This window comes from Lepidochelys kempii, chromosome 18 (assembly GCF_965140265.1).
Source record: "Lepidochelys kempii isolate rLepKem1 chromosome 18, rLepKem1.hap2, whole genome shotgun sequence".
Lineage (NCBI taxonomy): Eukaryota > Metazoa > Chordata > Testudines > Cheloniidae > Lepidochelys > Lepidochelys kempii.
In genome coordinates, this window is record NC_133273.1 from 2,542,115 (window position 1) to 2,551,652 (window position 9,538).

The following is a 9,538-nucleotide window of genomic DNA, read 5'->3' on the forward strand; positions in this document are numbered from 1 at the left end:
TGGGGATTCCTGGGAACGTGGCCTAACCCGCTGCAGGCCCGATGGCTCAGGTAGGGGTGAGTCCAGCATTAGCCAAGCCGGCTCAGGCACCAGGGGTGTAACCAGGGGGCTTCCATTCAGCAGCCATTCCAGCAAATCCACTGCACGTGAGTCAAGAAGATGCGCAAGACCTAACACGATCACAGGCAGCACCACGGCAGTCAGGAGGTCCCTTGCCAGCCTGCCCGGCTCGCTAGGCCCAGGGCCAGGCCAGCAGCCTGGCTCATGCTTGGGAGCCGCTGCCCAACCAGACCCGCGCACACGGCAGAGACCCAGCACCAGAACTGCCCCCTCCTCCCACACTCCTGCAGCGCCACACCCAGGAAACTAGCTGGTACTATCCCAGCCGCTCCTCCTCTGACCGCCCAGCATGTAACCCCCCCGCCCCCGCCCCACACCGCCCTCTCCCACTGCTCCATCCCACGGGGCTCCCAAGTGCCCAGTGCAAGCCCTTGTGCAAACCCGCCGCATCCTTGTGACCAAACCCTGCCCGTGCAAGCGCTCCCGAGAGGGAATCCGGGGGGAAGCAGCCCCACAGACATTTGGACACAGGGGTCTGTGCTCAGGCACTGCCCCCAGCCTGCCCCGCTCCCTGGCTGCGCCATCGAGCACAGTCCATGCCCAGCGCTCAGCTGGGGGCCAGTTGGGCTCATTTGCGTTATCCCTGCACTGTATGGAACCCGCCGGGGAGGGCAGGTAATGTGGACGGAAGGAAAACCTGGCTTTTCGCCCAGTGCTGGTTGGGCTGAATTCGGTTTGATCAGAAGGACCCAGCTCAATCGGGGCAGGTGGCTCCCCCAAACCGGCCATGCCCCGACCCCCACCAGCGCTGCCTTGGGGGGAGGTCACATGTTCTGATGCCCCATCTGAGGGTTCAGAGCTGGCAGAGGGGGGCCCTTGGGGCCCTGAGCCAGCGCTGTGGGGCGTGGGCAGGGCCGTGCAGCAGCTCAGCGAGCGCAGCGTGGGTGAATCTGACACAGCAGCAGTGCCGAGAGGAGAGTGAGTCACCCAGAGAGAGCCCAGGAGGTACGCGGCCATGCCAGGCAGGCACGCACCACTGTGTCATCGGCTCTGGCAGGGTGGCCTGCTGCAGGGCTGGGCGGTGCCAGGAGTGGGTGGCACAGAATGAGATTTGACGCCACTGTGCCATGAGTACCTGCTCCAAGAGATTCAGCCAAGTGCCCGGGCAGCCGCCAGCCAGGCCCGCTCTGCACAGACCTTCGGGCATCTCCGTCCAGACGAGAGGCTGCCGTGCACTGACACTGAGTGTCACCAGGCCTCTCCTACCCACGTCCACGAAAGGGTCCTCCAGCCTTAACCCCAACCCCGAGGCAAGGCACCATCTTGTCCTGCCCTCCACCTGGAGTTAACTCACCCCAGCTCCAGCAGAGCGGGGCCGGGCAGGGGCAGCGCCTGGTGGGGAGGAAACAGGATTGTTACGAGCATTAAAAGCTCCTTCCCCCAGTGTCCCCCATTTCCTGTTTGCACCGACAGGCCCCGCGGCCCTGCCAGGGGGGCAGCAGGGCACTTACGGAGCTCAGCTCCTGCCCTTCTGGCAGAGGGGGTGCGACATGAACCCAGAGCGCCCCCCGCGACCAGGCTTGGATGAAGGCAGAATATTAAACTGAAAGATAGCACAGCCCTGCCTGTGCCCCCAGGGCCCCCCCACCGAGCACAGCCCTGCACGTGTCCCCAGGGCCCCCCCCCCGAGCACAGCCCTGCACGTGTCCCCAGGGCCCCCCCCCCCGAGCACAGCCCTGCACGTGCCCCCAGGGCTCCCCCCCCGAGCACAGCCCTGCCTGTGCCCCCAGGGCCCCCCCCCGAGCACAGCCCTGCACGTGTCCCCAGGGCCCCCCCCCCCCCGAGCACAGCCCTGCACGTGTCCCCAGGGCCCCCCCCCCCCGAGCACAGCCCTGCACGTGCCCCCAGGGCTCCCCCCCCGAGCACAGCCCTGCCTGTGCCCCCAGGGCCCCCCCCCGAGCACAGCCCTGCACGTGTCCCCAGGGCCCCCCCCCCCCCGAGCACAGCCCTGCACGTGCCCCCAGGGCCCCCCCCCGAGCACAGCCCTGCACGTGTCCCCAGGGCCCCCCCCCCCGAGCACAGCCCTGCACGTGCCCCCAGGGCCCCCCCCCCGAGCACAGCCCTGCACGTGCCCCCAGGGCCCCCCCCAGAGCACAGCCCTGCATGTGCCCCCAGGGCCCCCCCCAGAGCACAGCCCTGCACGTGCCCCCAGGGCCCCCCGCCCCTGAGCACAGCCCTCTGAGCTTATAAATGGCCCCTACCCCACCACACTCCCCCAGTGCGAGTGTAAATTACCGGGGAGACAACACCACTACATACAACCTGCGCACACACCCCTCCCCCAAACGCACCCCTCTCCCCGCTGATCTGCCACCCCCCACAGCACTGCCAGCCCCAGCACACAAAACGCACGTGACAAGATCTCCAAAAAATCCAGAATTGGCTTCAAATCGCGAGGTTTAAAACCTCTCTTCATTCCCGCCACCCTGTCTCCCGGAGGAGCCCGGCAGGGGCCTCCTGAGCCCCCCGTCGCACGCTGCTTTCGAGCTGCGGAGCACCAGGAACGTTTATTAAGAACTAAAGCGAGATTCTCGCCCCAGCACCTGACTCCTGGAGCTGGGGCTTGAAGACAAACCCCCTAAACTGTGAGATTCCCCATAAAACCCCACAAGAGCCAGCGAGAGCTGACGGCATGGCCCCACCGACCCACTCGCCACATGGGCATACACACGCACCCGGTACACACGCACCCGGTACACACCCACCCGGTACACACCCACCCGGTACACCCAGTACACACCCACCCGGTACACCCGGTACACACCCACCCGGTACACACGCACCCGGTACACCCAGTACACACCCACCCGGTACACCCGGTACACACCCACCCAGTACACACGCACCCGGTACACACCCACCCGGTACACACGCACCCGGTACACCCGGTACACACCCACCCGGTACACACGCACCCGGTACACACGCACCCGGTACACACGCACCCCGTACACACGCACCCGGTACACACCCACCCGGTACACCCGGTACACACCCACCCGGTACACCCGCACCCGGTACACCCGCACCCGGTACACCCGCACCCGGTACACACCCACCCGGTACACACGCACCCGGTACACACGCACCCGGTACACACGCACCCGGTACACACGCACCCGGTACACACCCACCCGGTACACACCCACCCGGTACACACGCACACAGCCCCTGTACGTACAAACACACACACCTCCCTCTAGGCACCTGCACACCCAGCAAACCACTATCCCAGCTCAGCACGGGGACCGACCCCACCTTCCCTCCAGCCCCACCCTGACACCCCCCAGGACCACCAGCCCAGGCTTCTCCAGACCCAGGGCTTCCCAGGTGCCCAAGAGCCATCCCAGTGGCTTCGGGCCAGTCCCTGAGCTCTCTGGAGATGGGCCCCAGGCCTGGGTGGGGGGGAGGGAGGGGATGAGCTGGGGTTTGGGTCTGGCTGCCCCTAGGGGCAGATCCTCCCGAGAGCTCGGCACAGCGAGAGCGGCTCCTTCAGCAAATCGGCCCCAGACGCTGGCGCGGAGCAGCTGGGCATCCGGCCCCGAGCCTCTCAGTGGGAGTGGCTGGTACGCAGCACTTGGGACACCCCGGCTCTGGGCTGCAGAGAGACGGCGCCGGACCCCTGCCCCGCCCGGTGCCACGAGCCGGCTGCAGCGCAGCTCCACGCCAGGCGTGGGTCTAGCCCACGGAGAGCAGCAGGGGACAGATGGAGGCTGAAGAGAGAGAGACGCTCCAGCCTCAAACACCTGGCCCTGCCCCCGTGCCTGGCAGCGCTGGTGGGGTGGCAGCAGACGCCCGTGCACCGTCCCTGGGGTGGGGTGTGAGCGTGGCCTTGGGAAACAAACGGGGAGATCTCTCCGGGGAGGGAGATCAAAGGCACCTCGCCCACCCTGCAGCTCCCCCTTCATCTGGCTGTGCAGGCAGCTGCTCGTCCTGGTTACAGAGCGACTGGCCTGGCCCTGCCTGCAGCGAGAACAGGCCCATCTCTGGGTCAGAGCAACTGGCTCATCTCTGCCGAGCACTGCCCAGCCCCAGCCCCGCACACAGAGCCCCCACGGCCTCCCAGCCCACGGCAGCCCGGGGATCAGAGCCACAGGCAGGGAACAGGGGGGACCAAGGGACCCACAGGCTGCAGAGGAAGGCAAAACTCCCCCAAGGTCCCTGCCAATCCCCTCCCACCAGCACCCAGGCTGACCCAGTAGGCCCTGGGCGCATGACAAAACCGGCCAAGCCCCTGAGAGAGGGAATGCATGGTGCCACCTCAGAGCCTTAGCCCACCTCGCCCAGCGTCCCATCTCTAGGCCTGACACTTCAGAGGACGGAGATTGAAAAAAAAAACCCTGCCAGAATATACCCGGGGGGGGATTCCTTCCTGACCCCTGCCGGTGGACAATCGAAACCCTGAAGCGTAAGTGTTAGAAGAGAAGATGTAAACCAGAGGCGAGCAGCAGGCTGCTGAGTGCTGCCCCCCACCATCCAAGCAACCCCCCGCCCGCCATGCTCGTTACACATTCCCTCCAGAGCGGGGCCAGCCGCGGAGCTGCAGCTGCACAAACAAAGGGCCACGCCGCAGACCACACCAGCTCCACAAGAAAACTCGGGTCGGGGAGCCTGGGGGCAGGAAACCAGCAAGGCCTGAGGGCTCTGGCAAGCAGCAGGGAGGCAGGGTTCCCAAGAAGCCGTCCATGCAGCGGGCCCCGCAGCGGCCGAGGGGGAGGCAAAGAGCAGCGGGTTTGTACGGAGCGGGCACTGACAGGGCCTCCCCGCTGGTCACTGAGAGACGGGAGAGACAGGCGCCGAGGGGCGAAGGCCCCCCAAGACTTGAAACGTTGGGGGGGAGGTGCCAACGTAGCAAGTTAATGCAAAGCAACCCAGCAAGAGGGGCAGAGGGGCACAGTGCCAAGCAATCACCGAGACAGCCAGCAGGGAACAGCCCCGCGGCAAGGGGAGACCCCGCAGCAGCCTCCCATGGCTTCGGCTCGGCGTGCGAGACGAGACGCTAGTGCCAACGATGGGACTGTGGGAGGGAGGAGTTGACAGAAGAGAGTCAGCGTGCGAGGGGTGGCGGGCACTGGTGTGTGCGTGCCCGTGCACACACGCGCTGGCAGGCCGGGCTCCGTGCGGGCGGCGTGGGCGGGCGGCGTGGGCGGGCACTGGGTGCTGTGTGTGGGCAGGGCTGGGGGTGCGTGTGCCCACAGCTGGGCTGAGCGAGTGGATTAGATGGAGCCAGGCTGCGCTGGTCGATCGCTGCATGACCCCGGCGTGCGCCTCTCGGGGGGCCACGAGAAACACGGTCAACAGTGGGGGGGAAGGGCATGTTCAGCAGCAGCCCGAGGAAAGTCTCACCACAGCTCTGCCAGCGCCCCTCACTCCCGACCCGCAGCCCCCTGCTCGGCCAGCCCCCCCCCCCCGGCTCTGCCAGCGCCCCTCACTCCCGACCCGCAGCCCCCTGCTCGGCCAGCCCCCCCCCCGGCTCTGCCAGCGCCCCTCACTCCCGACCCGCAGCCCCCCTGCTCGGCCAGCCCCCCCCCCCCCGGCTCTGCCAGCGCCCCTCACTCCCGACCCGCAGCCCCCTGCTCGGCCAGCCCCCCCACCAGGCTCTGCCAGCGCCCCTCACTCCCGACCCGCAGCCCCCTGCTCGGCCAGCCCCCCCCCCCCCGGCTCTGCCAGCGCCCCTCACTCCCGACCCGCAGCCCCCTGCTCGGCCAGCCCTCCCCAGCTCTGCCAGCGCCCCTCACTCCTGACCCTCAGCCGCCTGCTCGGCCAGCCCCCCCCCCCCCCCCCCCAGCTCTGCCAGCGCCCCTCACTCCCGACCCGCAGCCCCCTGCTCGGCCAGCCCCCCCGGCTCTGCCAGCGCCCCTCACTCCCGACCCCATGCAACAGCACATGCTGGCCAGAGGCTGACCTAACCGAACCAGCCCATTTAGCACCATCCTCCCTGATGCTGCCCAGTCCCATCTCTGCCACCAGCGCCCATAAAGCACCTAGAGCAGTAGGTCTCATCCTGGTGCGGGGGGGGGGGGTGCAGCCCAGAACAGGCTGAGACCCCCGCCCCAGGTGGTTTGTGCAATGCGGCACCTCCCGACCCCAGCAGTCCCCTAGCCTGCCAGTGGGTATTGCCTGACACAAGCGAAAAGCCAGGCTCCCACCTTCACAGGAGGTCTTGTGCCCCCAGCACCTTCCATCGTCAAACCCCACGGTTAGCACAGAAATGCCATGCTGAGCTGCAGGCCAGGATCCAGGACACCTGGGTTCTATTCCCGGCTCTGACATCGATTCCCTGAATGCCCAGGACAAGTCACTTTCCCCCCGTGTCAACAGGGATTGAAAATATCAACCCACTTGGGCCAAGTGCTTTGAGATCCTCAGGGAACGGGGCAGCAGCCTGGAGCTCCCCCTGGCTGGGAGAGCAGTGTTACCCTCACACAAGTGGGAATGACTCTGGATGCAGATTGGGAAGGGAATGGCTGGCAGCTTCTTCCTCCCTGCTTCACCTGGCAGATGCCAGCTGTGCTAATGCTCTGGCTCCTCCTGGCGGTAACTAGCCCACGGAGCCGGTCACGATCAGGTTGGAAACCCAGCACACCCACCCTCCAAGGAGCTGCACCACGCAGAGACAAGGAGGTTTCAAACGCTCCCTTCCCCACTGGGTCTATGTGCCACATCCCCCCTTAACTGTTGCCAGCTGTGGGAGCCCAGCTGGGCACACTGCAGCCTCCGGAGGGCAAGGAAAGGCCATTCTCGCACCCTGGAAAGGTCTCTCCGCAGTCACGCTCCCCCCGCCAAGCCCAGCTACACCAGCCCAGGAAAGCTGCGTGCACTTCAGCAGGCACCGCTGGGGCTGGACCAGGGAAGCCAGCCCGGGCCTGACACACAGTGGGAAGCCAAGTGCTCCGATCTCCAGCAGCCTGGATTTCACTGGGCATTTGCTGTGCTTGGAGTGCAGGGAGGAGGTGGCTCCTGGCCGGCTCATGGAACCAGAGGGGAAGCAAATCCTTCCACCCCTAGACACTGGTTTGAGTCCTGCCCAGGTCTGCAGCCACAGAGCTTCCCTGGGGTGAAGCGTTTTGGGGAATTCTCGCTCCAGCGGATCCAGAGCCACCAATGAGTGAACAGACCACAGGTCTGGGACTCGCCCGAGCCCAGCAGGATGTCCCGAGCGTTATTACCCTGCTGGCTCTGTATGGGTCCCCCTGGGGCTCAGCAGATGCTCAGTCTGGGACCCGCGTCCTGGCGGAAAGACCAGTAGTCAAGGTACCAGCCATGGGGGCCCTGTGCGAGCTGCATGTGCCCACGCTAAAGACCCGCATCCTGCCTGTGCCAATGGTGGCCTGGCATCACTTGCAACAGTGCGTGCCCGGCCTAGTGGGGCCCAGCTGGCTACTCAGGACCAGCAAAGCCTGACGGGTGCTCACTCAGGGGTGCTGCAGCACCGCTCTGGGCGATGGACTGCACGCAGAGCTTCCTGTGTCTTCGCACCCCACCAGCCCATGGAGGCTGGCCTGGGCTGGGCTGCCAGGAGTCCTGCAGCACCCTGCCCTGTCTAGCTGGAGCGAGGCACCCAGGAAGCAGGGCCGCTCTCCCAGCCCCAGAGCTCACCCTGCTAAGGCAGACGGAGCCCCGCAGTGAGACGGGCACCTGCCCGAGACCCCCGGTGAGCCAGGACCTTGGGGCAGGCAGCGCCAGCAGGAGCCTACCTGCATCGTGGCTGGAGGAGCAGCTGGTGCCAACCTGCCAGCACCCGCGGCAAGCCCCTTCCGAGCCGCAGCCCGGGCTACAGTGGGTGGGACACCCCGGGGGCCTCTTCGCTCCCCCTGCCCATTGCTCAGGGGGTGGTGACACGGGCCTCCGGCTCTCAGCTGTGCGGGGACTGGCTATGGAGAGCGAGGGAGGGGGGCAGGTTCAGGCAGATCCACCCACGGCCCAGGGAACGGAGCCGGCGAACACCCCCAAGCCCAAGCCCCGGCCTCTGCCCATCTCCGCCCGCATCTCGGGGCGCGCCAGCCCAGCGGGCGAGCCGCACTGTCCGTGTGGGCAGAGACGGGAAACTGAGGCACGGGGAGCAGACGCAACTTGCCCGAAGCCGGGGGTTGGAAGAGCCCAGGAAGGGACCCAGGCGTCCGGGCTCCCTCGGTCCCTGCGAGCAGCCGGCGGGAGGGGCCGGGGTCTCTTACCGCAGCAGGGGCGGGGGGCTCCCGGGAGCGCAGCCGGCGATGCCAAGCGGGGTGTCAGCAGCGGCGGGGCCGGGGAGGATCCGAGCCGGGCCGAGCCGAGCCGGGCCGGGCCGGGCCGAGCCGAGCCGAGCCGAGCGCTCCCCAGCGCAGCCGCTGCGGCTCTGAGCCGAGCGAGGCAGAGCCCGGCGCGTCACGTGACCCGCCCAGCCCGGCGCGCGGCCCGGGCGGCTCCGTGCACGGCGCTGCGGGGCGGGCGCGGGGCGCTGCGGGGCGCGGGTTGGAGCGGGGCCGGCGCGCACCAGGCTGCCGCCCGCGGAGCCCGTCGGTGGATGAGGCATAAGGCCCAGGCCCGGGGCCCCTCCCCAAAGCAGGGGCCGGGGCCGGGTCCCCCGCGCGGGGCGCAGCGCCCCGACCCGACGTGCCCGGCTCCCCGGGAGACAGGCGGCCCCGCGGGTCGGGGAAGCAGGGGCTGCCGGGGCCGGAGGTGCCCTGGGGTCCGGCCGGGGCAGGGAGCGGGCGCGGGGCGCCGGCGGGGCGGGGGGCGCCGGCGGGGCGCGGGGGCGGGGCGCGGGGCGGGGGGAGCAGCCGGCTGTGAACCCGGGGCTCTGGCCCCACGGGGCAGCTCTGCGCAGGGCGGGCTCCAGCCCCCCACCCGCCCCGAGGGATCCGGGCGGGGCAGGAGCCGTCGGCCTCAGTGAGGCTCCGCATTGGGCGAAAGCTCCGCTCTGGGGCCTGCTGGGGGCAGAGACGGGAGCTGGGGGCAGAGACGGGAGCTGCAGGCTGCCCTGGGTGCCAGGGAGTGGGGGGGGTGGCACTGAGGGGGGGCGGGGCAGAGATGGCGGTGGGAGTGGGGCATGAAGATGGCAATGGGGCAGGGCATCCAAACGGCAGTGGGGGAGGGCATCAAGATGGGGGGCGGGGCATCGAGACGGCAGGGGGTGGGGCATCGAGATGGGGGCAGGGCAGAGATGGCAGTGGGGGCGGGGGCGGGGCATTGAGATGGCAGTCAGAGCGGGGCAGAGATGGCAGTGGGGGGGGGGGCATCGAGATGGGGGGGCATCGAGAAGAGCAACAGGGTGCTTAGGGGACTGCTCAGAGGGGTCTAGCCTTCCAGCAAGGGGGTAAGAAAGGAATGGCTAATTGTAGGGGATACCCTTGAAAAACAGCATGTGGACAGACTGGGAGAGGAGGAGACTGCGGGTCAGGACTGAGGGGCAGCAGCAGAGCTGGGGGAAGCCTAGCAT

At 68.1% G+C, this 9,538-nt stretch overlaps 1 protein-coding gene across 1 annotated transcript in view; it reads right to left on the minus strand.

Moving 5' to 3' along the window:
• The window catches only part of RAP1GAP (RAP1 GTPase activating protein), a 185,431-nt gene extending 176,980 nt beyond the window's left edge, over positions 1 to 8,451 (minus strand). The window contains exon 1 of the mRNA XM_073316419.1: positions 8,295 to 8,451. The gene's annotated coding sequence lies outside the window, so the exon portion shown is untranslated. The remainder of the gene's footprint in view (positions 1 to 8,294) is intronic.
• Between the last annotated feature and the right edge of the window lie 1,087 nt (positions 8,452 to 9,538).